Raw genomic sequence first — 20,968 nt, forward strand, 5'->3', positions numbered from 1 at the left:
GATCCGAGCCATGTCTGTAACCTACACCACAGCTCACAGCAATGCCTGATCCTTAACCCACTGAGCAAGGCCAAGGATGGAATCCGTATCCTCATGGATACTAGTTGGGTTCATTTCCACCAAGCCACAACAGGAATATTTAGACTGGTGTTTTTGAACACAGTAGCTCTGATGTATAATCTATCAAGAATCATCGCTGAACTTCAAACATACTTGACCCTATTTTCATCACGCTGATAAAAAAGTCAAGCTTCAGCTGGGCTTTGTAATGATTTCAAATCAAGTTTTCTCTCTTTGGGACAAGACAAATTTTTTTTCTTGATGATATTATTTAGAAACAAAAGATAACAAAAACAGACAAAAGCTCTGCTCTTCAAACTGTACTGTGCGTGCAGAAAGGCATCTTACTTAGTCAGTTATCGCAACAACCCACTGAGGTTAGTTCTATTGTTGGCCCACTTTACAGATGAGAAAATAGCTTGCTTGGAGTTCCTGCTGTGACACAGTGGGTTAAGGATCCAGTTGTTGCTGCAGCTGTAGCATGTAGGTCACAGCTGTAGCTCAGATTCCATCCCTGGTCCAGGCACTTCCATAGGCCATGGGTGCAGCCAAAAAAAATTTAAAAGAAAATAGCCTGCTTAAGACCATCTAGCTAACGAGTAGCAAAGCCATTCTCACCAAATCTCAGACTAGCCACCAAATGCTCCACCCCTGAGCTCATCCTGCCCAAATGGCTTCCAGCTCAGGGTCCTTCTGAGCCAAGAAGCCTCCATATCCCAGTTTCCCAAGTCAGGAATGAGGCTTGGCCCCAAAGCACACACCTGCCCCATATCAGGCCAGCAAAGGTGGGCTATGTCCAAAGTACCTTTAGGTCAGCTATTCCCACTAGACGGTGGATCAGGATCATCTGGGAAAAGTATTAAAAATGCAGATACCTAGGCCCTACCCTCAGAGATTCTAACTCGTTATGTCTGGGACGCAGCCCAGCCAAGTATAGCCAATGAATCTGATGCAAGTAGTTGGAAGGCTAGGCTGAGAAAGGAAAAAAGGACAAGGGATGGGGTGGAGAGAAGGGGAGAAGGAAGAAAGGAGGGAGAGAGGGAGAGAAAGAAGGAAAGAAAGCAGAAAAGAGTGCCCTGAATGAGCAATCAGCCTTGACAGAAGAGAAACCCCCACGGAGGGGAGAGGAAGCTGCATCCCTAAAGACTCTCCTCTCTTCCTCCACGCCTAGGTAACTTGCACTCCTTCAAGCCTCAGCTCCCACGTGACATCACCTCGCACTTTCTCCATGGCTCCAGAAAGAGTTGGGGCGCCCCTTCAGGAATATCACAGGCTTTAGGTCTAGGCACTGGTGCATTTTCCTTATCATGGTGGCTCCAGTGGCGGGCATTCACTGCTTACTGCTTTGTGGGGGAGTTCATCACCTTGCGTGGGTGAAGCCACAACTCCATGGGCTGGTGCCTGCTGAGCGGCTGCTGTGCCACCACGGAGCTGGAGGAGACCCAGATGTCTAGCAAGGTCCTGAGCTGATGTTCCAAAACCAATAAGAGTTCTTAAGGCCCCCGAAGTGATAAGACCCCATCCCAACCCCCATCCCCAGGCCAAGACTCTGAGTCTCTTGAGAACTGTGGCCCTGCCAGACTCTTTCCTGAACTGCCAGGGCCATGCCTGGTGGGCAGGCATCAATCAATGATGCCCATAGTTTTCATCCAGCTGAGGGCCCTGCGACACGTGGAGGCATGTCAACTTGTGTGGGAAAGAACACTGGGAATGATTTCTGAATAAGTGTGTGACCACACAGCAGGTGCACCATTCCATGCTCACAACCATTCCATGCTCACCAACTTGGAAGACACTCCTGTTCAGAAGTAGCGCCCGCACATGGCTAACTCCTCAGTCTCTCTTCCTCCTGCCCATCTGAGTGCCTGACCCATAGCTCGATCTTTCCACAGTCAGAAGCTGCATCTCCCCACAAACTCACCCCACTGGGTCCTCATCCTGTAAACTTCATCTTCATGAGTAGCCACCCAACCCAAACATCTAGCAGGCCTCTCCCCTTCACTCCAAGTCTTGCTGGTCCTTCTTCCTGAATAGTCCTTGAATCTTTCTCCACCTCCTTATGTCTACCTTGTCTTCACATGTGGGTTTTTTTTTTGTTTCTTTTGGGGTTTCTTTTTTTTTTTTTGGTCTTTTGTCTTTTAGGGCCACATCCTTGGGATGTGGAGGCTCCCATGCTAGGGGTCCAATCAGAGCTGTAGCTGCCGGCCTATACCACAGCCACAGAAAAGTGCAGGATCTGAGCACGTCTGCGACCTACACCACAGCTCACGGCAACATCGGATCCTTAATCCACTGAGCAAGGCCAGGGATTGAACCTGAAACCTCGTTAACTACTGAGCCACAGTGGGAACTCCCTGTCTTAACATATTTAAAGCCCCATCATTTCTCAGCTGCAGTGATGAAACAGCTTCCCTTCTTTGTCCCTTCCCTACCCAGGAAATATAGCTGACATTTCTATGACACAGATAGGGACAGGGATATAATGCTTTGGGCCAAAGACCACCCTCCTCAGTGTGGCTATGAGGCCCATGTGACCAGTCCCAGCTCCCTCTCCAGCCAGGCTCCCACTGTCCCCTAAAAGAACCCCCATGCCTGAGTCCCTGAACCACCTCTGCCCCACCCTCTCTCACCTCTCCATGCCTTTGCATATGCTGTTCCCTTTGCTGGGAACATTCATTGTTATTAACCTTGATTCAACCTTCAAGACTCTGCCCCCTCCGAATATCTTCTTCCACCTTCCCTCTCAAGGCTCCCTAGCCTCTGGCCCTATGTCTGTCACAATTACACATTACACATTATATCATAAATGCCTATTACTTACCTATCCCTGTCACATGCCACACACACCTACACCCTACCCCAAACTTGAAGTCTGGGGCTGTGTCTCTTCTCTCTGTATCTCCAGCACCTGGTGCATTACCTGTCAATAGCGACTTAATGAACATTTGTCAAAGGGTTGAATGGCAAGGATATAGCAGCAGGATATGAAGAACTATACCTGCTTGATTCTCTTCGTGGCATCATGATTTGTGCATCTTTGTTTGTTTTTGGCATTTCATATTGGAGATATCTATGCGTGAAAAAAATTCCTGTGTTCAGTAAATCATACAAAAATCCAGCAGAAATTGTGAAAACTCTGAAAGACAACATGGCCATTTTGGAAAAGCAAGACAATAAGACAAAGTATGAGCTAAAGCAATAGCATTCTTATTAAATACATGTGTTCCAAAGCCAAAAAACAACATAAAATCTTAATGAAGAATCCCAAGTACGGACGGTAATCCGCACCTAGGGTCTCTATAAATACATTTCAAGTTTTAAAGTTCTTTCCCTAGTTTATTAAGACATAACTGACATATAATTCGTTGATTTTCATACTAAGGAAAATAATTTTTTCATTACTCAGTTAACGAAATAGCAGGCAACATTTTTATTTTTTTTTTGGTCCTCACTTGCGGGATATGGAGGTTCCCAGGCTAGGGGTCGAATTGGAGCTGTAGCTGTTGGCCTACACCACAGCCACAGCAATGCTGGATCCTAGCCGTGTCTGCAACCTACATCACAACTCACCACAACACCAGATCAACTGTGTGAGGCCAGGGATCCAACCCGCATTCTCTTGGATGCTAGTCAGATTCATTTCTGCTGAACTACAATGGGAACTCCATGGGCAACATTTTTAATGTTTTATTGAATGTTTTGTTGAAACATACCAACTTATTCTTCAGGAAGCCATTTCTTCCAAGGACTTAACACAAAATCCAGCACCGTGAAGGTCTTTTGCTAGGCAACCGGGCTAATGGAGTCCTTTTTAGAACTTGTATTAAATGAGGCTCAGCACTTGCTATAAGAACTATGGTTGAAAATGGCACACCCCTTGGGAGTCAAGATTGTGATAGAATCTAGATGGCTATCAATTCAAGATTAAGTTTCCTGAGTAGGGCCAACGGTGCACACATCCTGTGTGGTTGATTTAAAAGATTCTTTTTTGGATAGCAGGTGACAAGAATCCCATTCTACAAGGGAGCAACTTGCTCAAGGCTGAGCAACTATTAAAGAGATGAAGACGGACCCATCTCTACTCAAACACAGGTCACAGCCTCCTCTTCATAAATCCTACACCCCCAGGGTCTTCACTTTCGCTAAATCCATCATGCACCTTTCCACACCTCTGCCATTTTCTCTACCTGGGATGCACCCCCTCTAATTTCTACCCAAACATACCCTGCCCGTGTGCCAAGCCCAAGTCGTTGAGATAGATATAAGAATTCCCCTATTATCCCTTCTATATAGAACTTTTGGCTGGACACTTGGCCACAGACTATATTTCCCAGCCTCCTTTGTAACTAGAGGTGGCCAAATGACCAAGTTCTGGCCAAGAGGAGAGGTGAGCCACTCTGGGTCTGTGCCTTAAAACATCTGTTTGCTCCTCCATCCTGTCTTCGCCCTTGCCACAAGGTGGAAGGTCACAGTGGAAATGACCAAGTTTAACCCTACAGCTGAAGACAACACCCATCAAGACACTGGAGAAAAGCAATGGGAATGAGCAGAACTGGGTCCCTGAATGGCCCTGTGGAGCTGAGCTGTCCCACCAGCCTAGTGCCTCCTACATCTGCACTGTCATGGGAGAGAGAAATACAATTATCTCTTAAGGCTGACTTCACAGAGATTACTGTATTTGGGGAGCTCCGCCACAGCTTCCATATCCATCATCTCCTCTGAAAGTGATTCCCCGAGAGCTCTGTCTGAAGTCCTGTCACGTTTTTGGTGGCTGCACTCATACAGCATCCATGGGCCAGTACAGCCACCTCCATGCTTGGCATCTGTCACCAGGGGCCTGGAAGATTCTCAAGGGCAAAGGCCACACCAATTTCCTCTTCGATGCCCCCCAGTGCCATCTTCACAACATCCTGAAGCACAAGTCATGTTTGTTGAAGAAGCGAGTGAACACACCGTGTTTCCCACTCAAATACTGTTTATAGAAAGGAAGCAAAGATAGCAGCAGTGGAGTCAACACACAATGCATTTAAACAGAAACCAGAAAGGATGAGGCTGACAAATAGGAGGGCTGCTGTGCCAAGCTGGGAATAGCAATTCTCCAAAAATAAATGTAATGTGGTAACAAAGCCTGAAGAGAGGGCACTGAGAAACACAGATGGTTCCTGGAGCCCTGGAGCAGCCCCCCCCCCCTCCCCATGACCGCATAGCCCTGGGGATACCGAGGTGGGGATGACCACATGCACTCAGGACCTGGACAACCGCTTCTGCAGACTGGGTACCCACCCACGGGCACTTGTCCACAGAGCCAGACCTATAAACGCAGTTTCTCTGAGATACTGGGAGAAGACACCCACCCTGTTCTCCCCACCGAGGACATATACGAAGGGAGAGTATTTGCCAGGCCATCAGAAAAACTCAGCGAGGTCTGGGGCCAGACTGCTGAGTTGGAATCCCAGCTCAGCGGCTTACCAGCTGTGCGACCTTGGACAAGTAGCTTACCCTCTCTGCATCTCCATTTCTTTACCTCTAAAACACAGATGATAACAGTACCTCCTTCTAAGGTTGTTGGAGGAGTCAGTGAGTTCATCCTTTAAGGCACCTAGGACAAGGCAGTTGCTTTCGTGGCAGGTGCTGTCATGGGCATCTCCTTGTCTTTGTTGTTCTCACCCTTACAGGTAGCTCACAACCCTCTGTGCAAGAGGCAGAGTGCAAGAAAATGCCCATTACGCAGACTAAAAATACTGAGGCTCACAGTGCTCACTGTGGCTCAGCAGGTTAAGAACCTGACTAGTATCCATGAGGATGCAGGTTTGCTCCCTGGCCCAGCTCAGTGAGTTAAGGATCTGGCATTTCTGTGAGCTGTGGTGTAGATCGCAGACACAGCTCGGATCCATTGTTGCTGTGGCTGTGGCGTAGGCCAGTGGCTGTAGCTCTGATCGGACCCTTAGCCTGGGAACTTCCATATGCCGCACGTGTGGCCCTAAAAGCAAAAAAAAGAAAGAAAGAAAGGAAAAGAAAAGAAAAAACTACTGAGGCTCTAAGGGATTATGGGGCTTGCCAGGGGTCACCAAGAAGAGAGGTTACCCTGACTGTCCCTCTGGTATCCCTGCTCAGAATCATGTGCTAGTGGGAAAGTCTGCAGCCTCCACCTGGGTGCTCTTCTCCCACTTCCAGAAGAGCTCCTGGACTTCAGGAGGGAGAAGCCCCGGGCAGGTCAGGAGCTGAGGGGAGACACTCACCCCCTCCTGTCTGAGTGACCGCTCAGGAGTCCAGGTGAGGAGCCAGCTGCCTGCTGCCCATCCCCCTGCAGCCTCCTGACCCCCAACCTTGGGCTCTGGAAGCTGAGCCTTCTCTGCAGGCTGCATGGGGTGGGGTTAGTGGGGGCACCAGGAAGACGTTTAGGTGTTTGCTGATAAAAATAGATGAAGATAGGCAAGGGGACCAGAACATCCCAGATGACATGGGTAAGTCAACGTAAAGGAAAGGGTGAATGAGGAAGTATAAACGAGCAAAGAGAAAAAAACACGCTTGGGCCGTGTCAGAGCACAGGTGTTTCCTGTGATGTCCAGGCTGGCCGGTTAGCCGAGGTGATCAGATTAGAATAAAGCCAGGCTGGGGGAGGGGCATGTGTGGCATCGAGGCAGACACAGCAAAGGACCCAAAGAGAGGCAGGGAGAGTCAGGGAGCCACACAGAGAAAAGAAAGAATACGAGGAGAAGGGAGACACAGGAAGGGAAGAAAGAGAAGGAGAGAGAAAAGAGAGTCAGAGAGCCATCCCCACCACAGAACTGGGACCCTCTTCACCATGTCACACTCTCAAAGTGCCCCCTCCCCCAAGCCGAACAGAAGCAGACTTCTCCCCTTCAGGGAGTGCTCAGGAAAGTTCTAGAATGTTCCAGTCGCTGGGTGCGGACTAGTATCCCTGCCCCCGCCACCTGGCTAACCTCCCCTTTTTGTCTCTTCTTGATTCAAAAGGACTCTCCGGAGTTCCATCATGGTGCAGTAGTTAACGAATCCGACTAGGAACCATGAGGTTGCGGGTGCAATCACTGGACTAGCTCAGTGGGTTAATGATCCGGCGTTGCCGTGAGCTGTGGTGTAGGTTGCAGACGCAGCTCAGATCCTGAGTTGCTGTGGCTCTGGCATTGGCCGGTGACTACAGTTCCAATTAGACCCCTAGCCTGGGAACCTCCACATGCTATGGGAGCAGCCCTAGAAAAGGCAAAAAGACAAAAACAAAAACAAAAAAGGACTCTCCCCCTCCCCACCAGCTCTGTTTTCTTTGTTTGTTTGTTTGTTTTTTTCCATAAAGTTGAGGAAAAGAGGCTGTCACGGCCCCTCTGAGTCGAGCAGGTGAAGCTCTGAGGACCAGTGTGCCCACTGATGGCCTCTGAAAATAGATCACGTACATGCATTCCCAGCTCCAGGATGGGGTGTCACGTGACAACCAAGATCCAGACACCTTCCAGCCCAAGGTCAGTGCCCAGCAGTGATGGAGAGGCCCAGAGGCCCGTCTGTCCTCCAGGGACAGCCACTCCCTTCCTTCAGCTGAGCAGGCACAAAAGTGACTGCAAACCAAGCTCCGGCAGAGCCCGGTCTCTGTCTCTGGAGAGGCCAGCCTGGCGCTCTGTGGCTGGCTGCCTCCACCTGCTGTTCCCAGCCCCTGAGCCCCACACTTCAGCTGCAGGCCTCCCAGGCCCCCTGGAGTTTGGCAGCTCCATGCTTCACCCCGTGCACTTCCTTCCAGGTCAGGCGGGACTCCAGGCGGGGTTCCTCCACCACCCTCGTCTTAATTTCCTGAGAAGCCTGAGCCAAAGGCTGCCTGGGGATGCACGCACCTCGCATCTGCTTTCAGGTGCAGGAGATTTCAGATTTCCATCCCTTCCTTCCCGGATCCCTGACCCCTTAGTCGGGCCTGCAGGACGGGCCAGGGAATTGCCTGTGCTCCAACAGCTCCAAGCCACAGCCCAGCCTCAAGCCCACTTGTCTCAGCCTAGAAAACACGAATCCACCCACACTCAATTCCTAGTCTAAATAAATCCGTAGTCCCAGCAGCTCTGCCAAGCAGCAGGTGCATAATAAGAATTCCTGGATGAATGGCTTTCAACTTCTTGTTCCTGGGAGTCTATAGACCATTTTTTAAAAATCTTCCTTCAGACCAGCCCAGGTGCAGCTCAGCCTCCTCCTCTGTTTGTGCTGCAGGCACCGGGCCCGTAGGTAGGAACCCCTTCTTGACCTCCAAGGTGGTAGGGGTCAGAGGACTGCAGACTCTGCGGTGTTCCGCCCCCCCCCCCCCATGTATCAATGTCCTGTGGCTGCCATATCAAATTACCATAAACCAGGTTGCTTCAAACAGCAGAAATGTATTGCTTCACAATTCTGGAAACCAGAAATCAGGATCCCTGGAGTTCCCGTCGTGGCTCAGTGGTTAACGAATCCGACTAGGAACCATGAGGTTGCAGGTTCGATCCCTGGCCTTGCTCAGTGGGTTAAGGATCTGGCATTGCTGTGAGCTGTGGTATAGATCGCAGACGAGGCTCGGATCCCACATTGCTGTGGCTCTGGTGTAGACTGATTCCACCCCTAGCCTGGGAACCTCCATGTGCCACGGGAGCGGCCCAAGAACTGGCAAAAAGACCAAAAAAAAAAAAAAAAAAGAAAAAGAAATCAGGATCCCTGGGCTGAAATCAAGGACTCTGGTGTGGGGACAAGAGGAGGTGGCTCTCCCTCCAGAGGCTCTAAGGAAGGAAATAATCTGTGCCTTGTCTCTTCCAACTTCCCATCTCTACTTCCACCATCATATCGCCTCCTTCTCTCTTGGGTCAACTCTCCCCCCGCCTCCCTCTTAAAAGGATACATGCAATGGCATTTGGGGCCCACCTGGATAATGCAGGCTAATCTTCCTATCTTGAGATCCTTAAGCACATCTGGATTAACTTTAATTTAATCACCTCTGGAATATGACAAAGTCCTTTTCTGCCCTATAAGGAAGGTGACATTCACAGGTCCAAGGGATTAAGACCTAGAAGTATTTAGGAGGCCATCATTTCATCTAACACACCTGCCAGTGCAAAAACTCTGAATGCAGAAAGATCCAAATCCTCCCGAGTCCAAGATCCATACCCTCCCCCACCAGCTACCTCCAACCATCAGCAGCAGTTGAGTGACGTTAGAGTTGGTGACATGGAGGGAAAAGCATTAGGCTAAAGGCCTGGCCTTGAGGGTCACCTCGCCCCTTGCTAGATCTGTGACTTGAACACGTTGCTTAGTTTATCCAAACATCTATTGGATGCCTTCTGTGTGCCAGGCCCTGTGCTAGGCATGAGCTTCCTGAAAAAACGGAGGAAACAGAACATTCAATACTGCGCTGATACACGGCCAGTGCCTGGACCTGTGCCTGACTCATAGTAAGCATTCAATAAATACCAGCTACTATTATTTGTAGTAGATACTCAGCACATGGGATTTATTGTTTTTATTTTTATTTTTTTATTTTTGGCTGCACCCATGGAATGTGGAAGTGCTGGGACCAGGGATTGAACCTGTGCCACAGCATGACAACACCAGACCCATAACCTGCTGAGCCACCAGGGAATTCTGGGTGGGATCTGTTAACATCCAGATCATCTTGGAGTGGAAAAACCAGGATAAAACAGAATCATGGAAGACAACAGAAAAAAAAAAAGGGTTCCTCCATATGGTGTTTGCTTTTCACAACCCCCTTGTGAGTTGGGTGGTATTTTATTTTACCAGGGAAAAAGTAACGCTCAGAAAGTTAAGATCCAGCAGACACAGTTGCTGCTCAGCACCTATCCATGTGTGACTCCAAATTTCCCAGCTCCCCTGTAGCTACATGAGCCCATGTGACCACTTCTGTACAAGGGACTGTGAACAAAAGTGACAAATGTCACCAGGCAGGATAAGGAAGAGAAAGCCCCATAAAAGTACCCCTAGCTCCCTCGTCACCTGCCATGGTGACCATGAATGTTTGCCCTGAGATGGTATAACCACAATATTGAAAGAACCCAGACCCTCAAGACACTGCTGGAAGAGAGCTATCTGAACAACAGAGGACTTCCTACAAGCAAAAAAACAGAAACAAAATACAGAACGTGTGTCTGTTGAGCTGCTGAGACTCAGCCTGTTTGTCGTCACAGCATAGCCTATCCTTGGATACCAAAACCCCCATTTTTCTGACGAGATGTTTCTCCATCATCCTTTTTCAAACAGGCTTCTTAAAAGTGTTGTCTGCCCTCACTGTCTTTACTTCCACACCTCCCCCTCATCTTTTCATCTCTTTGGTCAGCCTTCCAGCCCATCTGTCTACTGAATTGGCCCCGTGACCACCATATTGCCAAATCCAATGGACAGTATTAGACATTTTCCATAACAGATTTCTGAAAAGTGTGATTCTGCTGAATGAAATATTTTCCTCTCTTGGTTACTCTAGCGAAAAGTAACAAAACCTCATCCAAACTGGCTAAAACAAAAATATAATTCGTTATATCACAAAGGAAAAGTCTCGGTGGAGGAATAGATTTCAACTGTGATAATGGATCTCCAGTATCACCAAAGATTCCACTTTTTTCCATGTCTCCTCTCTTTCAGCTTTGGTATGGTGACTTGAGCCCTAGGCCGGCTTTCCTTATGGTCACAAGAGAGCTGCAACTGTTCCAGATATCACATGCAGACTTCTGTCTTAAGAATAGGAAGAGTTTCCCAGAAGCCCTTTAGAACTCTTCCTCTCATGTTTCATTGGTCAGAATGTGTCACATGTCTATTCCTAAACCAGTCACTGGCAAGGGGAAAGGCATTTACCACCACTGGCTTCCACTCAAGAGCCACTCTTCTAGAACAGGAAGAACCACACACCTGTCAAGAAGGATAAAGGGACAGATCTTTCTTAGTGTCCTCTCCTGGGTTATCTTTCTCTGAAAGTACCTGAATTTTTACTTCCACAGGGGTTTTATGTCCAGACTTCTACTGGTTCTACTCCACACCCTCTCCCCAGCAGTCTCATTCATCCCCATGGTTTTAAGTTTCACATATATGTCCTGGAGTCCAGATCTCCACCTCCAGCTCTAAACCCTCTCTTGAGATCTAGACCCAAATATAAAACTGTTTGCTACCCAAGGTCCCAAAGGACCCTCAAACTTGATGTGTCTAAAACAGAAATAATCTAGACCTTCCTGCCCCAACTTCCTCAGAGTTGTTCTTCTTTTTGGGTCTGTGGTTCAGGTTAATGGAGTCACCTTTCACTCTCCATTGCTCCTTCCACTCCACTGAATTGGTCATCAAAGCCCTGGGGCTCCAGACTGAAACCTCAAATTTGTCTCCCCCTCCCCATCCTCATAGCTGCTGCCTGGGTTCAGGCTCATGGTCCTCTCGTGGGGCATCACAATAGCCCCTAACTGGGCTCCTTGGTGCAGCTTGGGAGCCCTCAATCCACCTAACACAGCCTCCAGAGCAGTGGCTTTATGTCCCTTCTAATCCCCAGTCCCCAGCTTCTGAACACACCTGCTGGGACTTCCATGGGCAGGCCCTGCCTCTGTGGCCCTTTCATTGATATCCCAGCCACACTGACCTTCCACATGACATCTCTCTGGGCCTTTGCACATTCTGCCTGGAATATCCAGCAAGCTTCTTCTATTCTTCTTTAGGCATCCCCTCCTCCAGAAGGCTTTCCCTGATTGGCTCCTGATGAAATTAACCAGAGTCTGCTCTGTGTCACAGCATCCTTCAATGATCCAAAAAGCATTTACTGCCTGCTTACCATGTGCCAGGCACTGGGCTATGACAAGGAACATGACAGACATGGTCTCTGTCCTGTGGGAGGGAGAGGAAAAGGAAACAAAGCTATGAGATGTTAAGAGGAATTGGAATAATGAGGGGGAGGGCCTCAGGGAAGACTTTCATGGACACCTGAAGGATACATAGGAGCTCACCAAGTAAGGGGGGAAGGGGGACTGGGCAGAGGGATTAGCCCGTGGACAGGCTTGGAGGTAGTAAGGAACATGGCATATCAAAAATATCAAGATGTTGGAGTTCCCTGATGGCACAGTGGGTTAAGGATACGGCGTTGTCACTGCTATGGCTCTGGCTCTGGTTATAGCTGTGGCGTGGGTTCAATCCCTGGCCCAGGAACTTCCCATGCCATGGGTGTGCAAAAATGTATCGAGACATCAAGCTGAAACCTTCTAAGGCTTCTCTTGCTGGACCCCTTCCCCATCCCTGCAGCCAGGCTCACTGAAGAGTCTTCCCTACCACGAAGAGTCCCTGACCTCCTCCTCTCACTATTGCAGCGTGTAGCACTCAAGAGGGGCTCAGGGGGTTTGGGGAGAATGGAAAGACAACGGGTTGGACAAAGGTGTCACATGTAAACTGGGAGCCGCTCCTCACAGGCAAGCATATTCCCAAAGAGAGGTTAGGGGTAGAAGCCCCATTTGGAGACTCCACCTCATAAACCTAGAACCTGGGACTGCTACCCTGTACAGAAAAAAGGGAGGGAGGGGAACTTTGCAGGTGTAACTGAGGGTATTGAGATGGGGAGATTATCCTGGGTTTCCTGGTAGACCCCAAGTGCAATCCTTATAAGAGGGAGGCAGAGGAAGATCTGACCCACACAGAAGAGTAGAAGGCCATGTGACCACAGGGGCAGAGGTTGGAGTGATGCAGCCACAAGAGAAGGGATGCCGCAGCCACCAGAGGCTCAAAGAAACAAGGAAGAGATGCTCCCCTGTAGGCTCCAGAAGAGGTTAGCCCTGCTAATGCCTTGATTTCAGCCCAGTGATACTGAGTTTGCACTTGTGGCCTCCAGAACTGTGAGAGACCAAAATTTCTGTTGCTTTAAGCCACCCCGTTTCTGGAAATTTGTTACAGGAGCAATGGGAAATGAATACAGTGAGTGATCTCATAGGATTCATTCCTGTTATTCCTTCAATAAACATCTCCCAAGTGCCCACTCTATGCCAGCACTGCTGTCAGTGCTGAGATGCATGGGACAGAGCAGGCTTTGCCCCCACAGAGCTGCAGTCCAGCTTGGTGCTGAAGGCCCAAGGGTGTGTAGATGATTATCTGAAGGAGCTTGCTCTGAATAATTACCGACAGCATCATGGATGAGAAGAAGGAGAGAATGGTCATTTTAAAGGATCCTTAAAAAAAAAAAAAAAAAAAAAAAAGCAAAGAAAACATGGACCTTCATAAAATAGTGGCAAGTACACTTGTGAGCACAGATGTGCTCTTCAGAGAAACACAAAGTTCTCTGGATCCTTGCCACAGCCCAGAAAGCCTTATACGTCTTTGGGGCTGATACTGGTCAGTTCCTGCATTTCCCCCTTCAGGGAACACAGGCTCCTGCAAGAGAGGGTGGGACTTCAGCTCTCACTGGCCCATAGAAATGACCTACCCTGGGGAGACACCCATAATAGTGTCCTGAAAGAGTGGCTTTTCAGTGTTAACGTAGAGATTGACTGCATGTAATTTACGCCAAACTTGAGGCTGAAGTCATGACTCTGGGCTTGCTTTAGAGGTGTCAGAACATGTTGGGCTAGGAGACTCCCCACTCCAGCGAACTCGTGATTCCCCACATATAAGCTGGTCGCATCCACAGGCAGTGACCTCATGTAATCACCCCACTGGTGAACTCCAGAGCAGGCCATCTCTAAAGCTGGCTAAGCTCTAGCACCACCCAAGCATTACTACATAACCTGATTCTGCAAAATACCTGCTCATCTTCTTGGCCACAAGATTCACTCTGTCTGAACAGCCCAGGAAGAAGCATGGGGTAGGCTGGGGTGAGGGAGGAGGCCAGGACATTCCACATTGTGCCGCATCACTGAGCCCTCCCCCATCCCCCACCTTCAGAGATCTGACAGGATCCTTCTTTTCACCTCTTTTGAGAATTATCACTTCCAACGATGAAAATACACTTTGAAAACTGTTATAGAGCCAAGGCTGAGTGACGCTTTTTTTTTTTTTTCTTTTCTTTTTCTCTTCGTGTGTGTGTGTGTGTGTGTGTGTGTGTGTGTATGTGTGTCTTTTAGTCTTTTTAGGGCTGCACTGGTGGCATGTGGAGCTTCCCAGGCTAGGGGTCTAATCAGAGCTACAGCTGCTGGCCTACACCACAGCCACAGCAATCCAGAATCTGAGCCGCATCTGCCACCTACACAACAGCTTGGGGCAAAGCCAGATCCTTAACCCAATGAGCAAGGCCAGGGATCGAACCCGCAACCTCATGGTTCCTGGTCAGATTCGTTTCTGCTGTACCGTGATGGGAATTCCTTCCTTTTTTTTTTTTTTTTTCCTTTTTACAGTCACATCTGCAGTATATGGAAGTTCCCAGGCTAGGAGTCCAATTGTCCCATCGGAGCTGCAGCTGCCGGCCTACACGACAACCACAGCAAAGCCAGATTGGAGGCATGTCTGTGACCTACACCACAGCTCACAGCAATGCCAGATCCTTAACCCACTGAGCAATGCCAAGGATCGAACCTGCATCCTCACTAGTTAAGAACTCTTTGGGTTCTGGAGTTCCTGTCATGGCACAGTGGAAACAAATCCGGCTAGGAACCATGAGGTTGTGGGTTTGATCTCTGGCCTTGCTCAGTGGGTTAAGGATTTGGCGCTGCCGTGAGCTGTTGTGTAGTTCGCAGACTCAGCTCAGATCCCACTTTGCTGTCACTCTGGCGTAGGCCGGCGGCTACAGCTCTGACTAGACCCCTAGCCTGGGAACCTCCACATGCCGCAGGCGTGGCCCTAAAAAAGACAAAAAGACAAAAAAAAAAAGAACTATTTGGGTTCTTAACCCATTGAGCCACTATGGGAACTTCTGAACGATGTTTTTAATCACTGGCATTATTCAGTTGCCATTGGAAACAGTGAACTTTACCTCATTTTTTCTGGGTACAAAAAAAAGAAATTCTTCCTCTAAATTGGGTTTCAGTAGCTACAACAGAACACATTAGCAGATTCCCACCCCACTCCCTAAACTCACCCGCCTCCAGGCCTGCCTGTCCAAGGTAGTTTCCAGAGTGGAGCCTGTGTAGTAAAGAATTAACCTTACCCAAAGACAGGTCTGGCCTTTGTCCTCAGCTCCAGTGTTGTATGGCTAAATTTTAGAATGTCCTACCCAATAAGAGTTTACCCGAGGCCTTGGACCACACTGGATAGTCTAACAATGTGATTTATGGTGGGGGTTTTGGCCACATAGTATCAGCTCAGCTTCCAGAAGGGCTGGAGATGAAAGGTCAGCCAAGCAGGTGATCCACTGTGGCTAACATGACTGAGCCTAAAAGAAAATTCTGCAAGCTAAGGCTCAAATGAACTTCCTTGGTTGACAATATTCCATGTGTTTTGTCACGTGTTGTTGCCAGGAAAAGTTGGTGCTGTCCCTGGATCCCCTGGGAGAGGACAGCCAGAAGCATCCCTTCTGGAACTTTCTGCTCCATGTGTTTCTTCCCTTGGCTGATTTCTGTCACTGTAATAAACTATAACCGTAGTAGCTTTCAGTAAAGTCTATAAATTCTTCCAGTAATTTATCAAAACCGAGGTTGGTCTCAGGAACTCAGAAGGACCTAGAAATTATCATATTACATGAAATAAGTCAGACAGAAAGATGCAGATCATGTGATAACACTTATATGTAAAATAATGATACAAATGAACTCATTTACAAAATAGCAACAGACTCACAGAAGACAAACAATCGTTACCAAAAAGAGGGGGATAAATGTGGACTCTGGGATGAAGAGATACACACAATTATACACAAAATAGATAAACAACAAGGACCTACCACAGAGCACAGGGAACTATATGCAATATCTTATAACCTATAATGGAAAAAGAGTCTGAAAAAGAAAGAAAATATATATATACACATACATATTATATGTACATATTATACATACATATGTATAAATGTCCACTTTGCTGAATACCTGAGACATTGTAAATTACTATACTTCAAAGAAAAGAAAAGAAAAGAAAAGAAAAGAAAAGAAAAACTGAACGTAGTCTTGGGGATCCCACGGCTTGTAACTGGCATTAGAAATGAGAGTGGGAGTTCCCGTCGTGGCGCAGTGGTTAACGAATCCGACTAGGAACCATGAGGTTGCGGGTTCGGTCCCTGCCCTTGCTCAATGGGTTAACTATGCGGCGTTGCCGTGAGCTGTGGTGTAGGTTGCAGACGCGGCTCGGATCCCGCGTTGCTGTGACTCTGGCGTAGGCTGGCGGCCACAGCTCCGATTAGACCCCTAGCTTGGGAACCTCCATATGCCGCGGGAGCGGCCCAAGAAATAGCAAAAAGACAAAAAAAAAAAAAAGAAATGAGAGTGGTCTTGGGAAGTGCCTCCTCACTCTGTATTGGTTTTATTGGTTTTGGGGGGGTTCTCTTCCTTTTTCATTTTTTTAAGAATTGATTTCTATTTTTTCCATTATAGCTGGTTTACAGTGTTCTGTCAATTTTCTACTGTACAGCAAAGTGCCCAGTCACTCCTACATATATACATTCTTTTTCTCACATGACCCTCCATCAGGCTCTCTCACAAGTGACTACATATATTTCCCAGGGCTATACAGAAGGATCTCATTGCTAATCCATTCCAAAGGCAATAGGCTGCATAAAAATATGAAACGCTTCACGAATTTGCATGTCATCCTTGAGCAGGGACCGTGCTAATCTTCTCTGTATTGTTCCAATTTTAGTATATGTGCTGCCAAAGCGAGCATTCTTTTCCTTTTTTTAACAGTTGCTCTCTCTCTCTCTCACACACACACACACCCCCTCCCTCTGTGGCATATGGAATTGAATCCAAGCTGCAGCTGCAGCCAGGCCAGACTCTACAATCTACTGCACCAGGCCAGGATCAAACGCACACCTCTGCAGTGACCCCAGCCACTGCAGTTGGATTCTTAACTGCTCACCCTGCAAATTTGTGCCTTTTTGTGCCCTGGATTCCTTCCCAATCAGTCTGGTGAGGCCCGTCGACATTTCTTCAGGATCATGTTCTTAAATGCATAAAATGAAATATAAACTATTCAAAGAAAATCACTTAAACATTGAAATGTAAAGATCAAAATATGTGCTTCTCTATGAACACATTAAATAACAAGTTGTAACTGCAGGTTTAATGTCTAGTTTTGAAGTGGTATCGAGGACAGCCCATGCTTCACGTGGACTTGGGTTGGTGTCAAAGTCACAGGTATTGTTGCTACTGAAACTACTGGAGTATTTTGTTTTCTACATTCGTAATTGAAGGAGATTCTTTCTTTTTTTTTTTTTGTCTCTTTAGGGCCATACCTGAGGCACATGGGGGTTCCCAGGCTAGGGGTCCAATCGGAGCTGTAGCTGCCAGCCCACACCAGAGCCACAGCAACTCAGGATCCGAGCCACATCTGCGACCTACACCACACCTCATGGCAATGCCAGATGCTCAACCCACTGAGCAAGGCCAGGGATCAAACCCACGTCCTCATGGAGCCTAGTCAGGTGCGACATCCAATGTGCCACAAAGGGAACTCCGAAAGAGATTCTTAATTTCAGCTAGAGGTTAGTGAAAATAAAAGGTCTAATTCTTTTTTCCTATCCAAGGTCACAAATCCCATGAATTCTACGCACAAACCTTCAAGATTGTGGATGGGCCCCGGATTAAGAAGCCTGGTCAAGGGCTTGGATGATAATCCCACGCTTCATCATTGTTTAAGTAGAGCTACGGCGATCACTATTGTTATCAATAATAATAGCTAATGCTGGGAGTTCCCATTGTGGCTCAGTGATAACAAACCCAACTAGTATCCATGAAGATACTGGTTTGATCCCTGGCCTCACTCAGTGGGTTAAGTAGCTGCTGTTGCCGTGAACTGTGGTGTAGGTCACAGACACAGCTTGGATCCTGGGTTGCTGTGGCTGTGGTGTAGGCTGGCCGCTGCAGCTCTGATTCGACCCCTAGCCTGGGAACTTTCATATGCTGCAGGTGTGGCCCCAAAAGGCAAAATAATAGTAATAATAATGATAACAATAATAGCTAACAGTCAGCACTTGCTATGTGCTAGGCATAATAAAGGTGAAAGTGCCACACAAATTTGAACCATTATTTTTTTATAGAAGTTTCTTTTTTCTAATTACTCACATGAATTTATCACATCTGTAGTTGTATAATGATCATATCAATCCAATTTCACAGGATTTCCATCCCATAACCCAAGCATATTCCCCCCAACCCCCCAAACTGTCTCCTCCAGAGACCATAAGTTTACAATGAGACACCAACATCAAATGCTTTCACTGACATGTGGAATCTGAAAAAAGGACAGACTGAACTTCTTTGCAGAACAGATGCTGACTCACAGACATTGAAAAACTTAAACCTTATTTTTATATCGCATCATTTAATGAAGATGAGCTCTCTGGTTGAGTTAAGAAAATAATAGTTAACGCTCTGGGTGCACTTCGTACAGGCCAGGCTCATGCCAAGTGCTTTCTGTGCATTCTTCCCTTAGGCCTCCCTATCGCCTGAAGAGGCAGGTCTGCCATTCTTCCCATTTACAGACAAGCAGCATGAGGCTTGGAAGATTTTTTTTTTTTTGTCTTTTGGCCTTTTTTCTAGGCCCACACCCGGGGCATATGGAGGTTCCCAGGCTAGGGATCTAATCAGAGCTGTAGCTACCGGCCTGCGCCACAGCTACAGCAACGCGGGGTCCAAGCCGCGTCTGCAACCTACACCACAGCTCACAGCAACGCTGGATCCTTTACCCACTGAGCAAGGCCAGGGATCAAACTTGCAACCTCATGGTTCCTAGTCGGATTCGTTAACCACTGCGCCACGACGGGAACTCCGAGGCTTGGAGGATTTAGGCAATTGACTCAAACCATAATGCTTGAACAAGGAGCTGGTAGAACAAGGGATTCAAACCCAGATCTCTTCGACCAAGACAAAGCACAGGTCACAAAAACTGGCAGAACAGCACTGTGCCAACAGAGATGGCCCCCAAGGTGCCATCAGGTAAGCTGACCACAATCGTCCATCTGTGTTCAGGCAGAAAGCCTGAGCACTCGATGGAAATAGCGATAACTCAGCCCAAGGTCCTGCATGGATTAACAGGTCAATGATTGCCTAGGTCTTGAGGGAGAGCCTATGCTAATCATTAGCACTTAGATTCCAGAACCACGGGGCTCACAGCAGACCAAGCTGCTGGATGAAAAGCTGCGTGGTTTCTCTAAGAAAATGCCCCACTGAGCTAGCAGCATCCTCAATACCAGAACTTGTGGGCTTTGCTTTCTCCAAAGGAAAAAAAGTCTCAGGAAGTTCCTATCGACATGAACTCCAGATTCTACAGCGCAGCTGTTAGCACGACAGCCCATCCAAGGACCAGGATGCCTGAGGCAAAGGCAGAGAGTGAGGGGAGGGCTGGGACAGAGGTAGAGAAAAAACCTTACAGCAGGACAAGCCACAGGACAGGAAACAATGGGACACCCATGCCACTGCACCTTATCGCCTCACTCACAGCAGACTCTGCTAATGCAACATTTGTAATTTCCTTTGCTGAGACTGGATGCAGCTTCAGAATCCTTCTCAACACAGCCGTCCAGGTACCTACAACTAAATGATTGAACCTGATACACCAGTTGAAACCCATTTTCCAACAGAGCCATGTATACATGTGAAAAGGAAAAGAGAGAAATGATTCTCTTGAAATCATGACATGAAACAAGACGAGCTCACACTTTTTAAGTGTTTATTTTGGGCCCATTCCTGTTCTAAACTCTTTACATGTATAATATACATTTTCCTCCTTTACAACAATCCTATGAGGTTGATACTATTATTATCCAGGCACAGGGGGGATGAGTCACTTGCCCAAAGTCACCCAGTGAGTAGGGGTAAAGTCAGGATTTGAATCCAGGCAGTCCGGGTCCAAAACTTGCATACTGAAACAATCTCTGGGGGAGTTCCCATTATGGCTCAGTGGTTAATGAACCCAACTAGGATCCACGAGGATGCATGTTCAATCCTGGCCTCACTCAGTGGGTTAAGGATGCGACATTGCTGTGAGCTATGGTGTAGGTTGCAGACGTGGCTTGGATCCCACGTTCCTGTGGCTATGGTGTAGGCCGGTGGCTGCAGCTCTGATTAAACCCTTGGCCTGGGGACCTCGATATGCCGCGGGTGCAGCCCTAAAAAAGACAAAAAAAAAAAGGAAGGAAAGAATCTCTGGGCTGTGTTGATCCCATCCACACATGGAGGGTGTATTCAGCTAATGATCCTAGTAAAAGACAACAGTGAGAACAGCTTTATGGTTTCATTTGTTGGATGTCCGAAAAAATGACACATAATCCCCTAAAAGACTGATTTCTGAAGTCCTTTGAGAGACACTTTTGTCAGAAAACACCCTGGCTCTGGCCCAGTATCTCAACTCAGCCCATTTTCCACCTTTCGCCTCCCCTGGCAGTTCATCTATGGGCCCAGGGCCCGTCACACCTGGGGCAGGTAGCAGAGCCCAGCAGGAAGCGAGTCGAGTCTTGTGGCTGAAGCTGGGCCTCCCCTCTGCCTCCTCACCGTGGGTGATTCCCTGACTCACTGCTGGCCTCACTGCAGATCCCAATCTGGCCCAGCGAGACCTAGGAAGTCTCTGGAATCCGGGCATTCTCTTAACATCAGAAGTTGGCAAAAAAGAGATGCAGAGGAAGTCAGCTCCACTCTGGCCCATGGTCTGATGGCGACAAGTCACATCTCCAAGGAAACAAGCCAGAATCCAAGCCCATGACTCAGTCAGCATATCCCACCTTTCCTTTTCAGAGATGGAGCCACAAGGAGCCTTACAAGAGGGATACAATCGTAGCCTCTGCCACAGAAAAGGCCCACAGCTGCCTTTGTAGGTAGCTGCTTTCAGTAGTAGGAACATGTGTGGC

General features: G+C 47.9%; 1 non-coding gene across 1 annotated transcript; it reads right to left on the reverse strand.

Annotated features, from left to right (window-relative positions):
* Positions 1 to 16,681: 16,681 nt before the first annotated feature.
* On the reverse strand, positions 16,682 to 16,788 carry LOC125130191 (U6 spliceosomal RNA). Its single transcript, XR_007135687.1, has one exon. It is a non-coding gene; the product is annotated as a U6 spliceosomal RNA (small nuclear RNA).
* Positions 16,789 to 20,968: the final 4,180 nt, after the last annotated feature.

The sequence above is a fragment of the Phacochoerus africanus genome, chromosome 6, assembly GCF_016906955.1.
Source record: "Phacochoerus africanus isolate WHEZ1 chromosome 6, ROS_Pafr_v1, whole genome shotgun sequence".
NCBI classification, from domain to species: domain Eukaryota; kingdom Metazoa; phylum Chordata; class Mammalia; order Artiodactyla; family Suidae; genus Phacochoerus; species Phacochoerus africanus.